Source organism: Arachis duranensis, chromosome 3, assembly GCF_000817695.3.
Source record: "Arachis duranensis cultivar V14167 chromosome 3, aradu.V14167.gnm2.J7QH, whole genome shotgun sequence".
NCBI classification, from domain to species: Eukaryota; Viridiplantae; Streptophyta; class Magnoliopsida; order Fabales; family Fabaceae; genus Arachis; species Arachis duranensis.
Window position 1 is genome coordinate 7,391,831 of NC_029774.3, and position 2,358 is coordinate 7,394,188.

At 37.8% G+C, this 2,358-nt stretch overlaps 1 pseudogene; it reads right to left on the reverse strand.

The window, feature by feature from the left end:
• Positions 1-318: 318 nt before the first annotated feature.
• On the reverse strand, positions 319-1,119 carry LOC107477295 (sucrose transport protein SUC5-like; annotated as a pseudogene).
• Positions 1,120-2,358: the final 1,239 nt, after the last annotated feature.

Here is a 2,358-nt window from a genome sequence, read left to right on the forward strand (position 1 = left end):
AAGATCGCTTGTTCAAAGTAAAAATTCCAATTGCATCCAAATTTTGGTTTCGTGTTTGATCACATTAACTTATAACTGTATAATAATATGCTTTAATTGCAAAAATACTCACAGTACACAAAAATAAAAAAAATCATAATAAACAGTAACAATTTACAATAACTTTCAACAAACAATCCCTCATACAGGTGTTTTATGCCAACCAAACAATCCCTCATACAGGTGTTTTATGCCAACCATAGTTACATTAAATAACAAAATATATTTAGGCTTAGTTCTCACAGAATAATTAGATATACATTTTATTACCATAATTCATTAATGCTTATCCATGCCTTCTGATTTCTCTTTAATCTCGGCGTCCGCCGCCGCCGTTGATTTCTGCGGCGAGAGTGGTTCCTCTTTCACGTATACCGCCGCCGCCGTGGCTAGGGTTAGCAACAGCGTGATTGAAACCGAAGAAGCAGCTTTTCAGGTGGGCGCAGTACACATCGCAAGCTTTCGTTCTTGTGAACGGGAAGATGTGATGGAGACCGCTGTAGGAACCGGCGGCGTATCCTAGGACGTTTCCCACCCCCATGAAAAAGGAGAAGCCAGCGTTGGCCATCCGCATTTTCCGTTGGTCTCCGGCGGCGAGGTCGGCGAGAAGTGTCCGGCATGGAGCTTGAAGCATGTTGTTGGCAACGTCGAGGATCCAGAACCCGACCACGAAGATGGCTATGGCGCGCAGGCGGGCCTTCTTCTCGAGCGAGTCACCAAACATGTGTCCCATGCCAGCAGCGTAGCCTATAAGGAGCACTGCAATGGCCACCGCTAAGGCTCCGGCAGCAATGAAAGGCCGCCGGCATCCAAACCGCGACGTGCAGCGGTCACTATAGTAGCCTACTATGGGCTGCACGAGCATCCCACTTTTGGATCCGCAAAATAAGATGTGTAAGCTGCGGAAGCGTGTGGGATACCAAGGAGGTGAACGTACGGCATCAGTAAGGATAACTGTAGAGCCCACCCAAACTGAACACCGGCGGCGATAGACGCCACGACGATGATCTGACGTAGAAGATTCGGCTTTGGTGGTAGTGCAGACTGGTTCTCTAAGTTGAGAGAAAGAAACTCCATTGTTTTTTTTGAAAGAGTAAGTAGTGTGTGTTACTGTGTTTGAAAAAGTTTAATTCAAGTAGTGTGTGTTTGTGAATTGTGTGTTAGGCTGTGGAGTTAAGAGGAAGGGGTGTGGGAGTTTTATAATAAAAGAGGGGAGTATGAAGGTTATGTTAATTAATTTGAGTTATAAATAACATAAACAAGGTTAGATTATTTAAAAATTGATCTACACTTTTATAGAATAATTAGTTAAAAATTAAAAAAATATTATTTTATTTCTATATTTGATAAAGTCTATTATGTTTTAAATATATTGTTTAGATATTTATTATGGTGAAATATATTGGTCAAGAATTTAATTCATTTGTAAATTTGGTTATGACTATTGCTGTAATAATTAATGTTTTTTTTTTCACTAGAATTCTTGGCCAAGGGTGTAAATTAACATTATTATAAGTTTATTTCTTTCATTTTTAATGGTACAAATTTGATGTCATTCCTCTGGAAGATCTGTTAGAGAACTTGTGTTTTGCCTGTATGTGATTTTCCTGTCAAATTTTTCTTCGCTGAGTTTTTAAATTTAAGTTACATCGATTTTGATAGATAGCAAGTTAGACAATAGAGTATTGCTGCTATTATTAGCACATTTCTTACTGGTATAGTTCACAGGATACTAACATTCTATTTCTTATAACAGGTGTTAGATACCCGTGGACATTTTTGTTAATAAAGTTTTCTTACCATTTACTATTCATTTTTCTCATCTAAAACCCCAAAATAAATAAATCCATAACCAATAACAAGACACTTTATTGTAAATCCTAGGGAGAACGACCCGAGGTTTAAATACTTCGGTTTATAGATTTTAGGGGTTTGTACTTGTGACAAACAAATTTTTGTATGAGAGGATTATTGTTGGTTTAGAGACTATACTTCAACGAGATTTCATTTGTGAAATTCTAAACCGTCAAAAATCCGATCATCAAAATGGCGCCGTTGCCGGGGAGTTGCAATGGTGTTATGTTATTGGTTATTGTATATATGTGAATATTGTGAATATGTTTGCTTTTTGCTTCTTTGTTAGTTTTTAGTTTGTTCTCTTTATTTGTTACTATTTTTGATTTTGCCCTCTCTTGCTATCATGAATTCTCATTTAGGCTATGAGTGTGATTACAATTATGTTGTAGGTGATGAGAGTTACAATGGAGAGATGTATCAAGGATGGAACAATCAAAGGTGGGAGGAGCCATATGCATATGA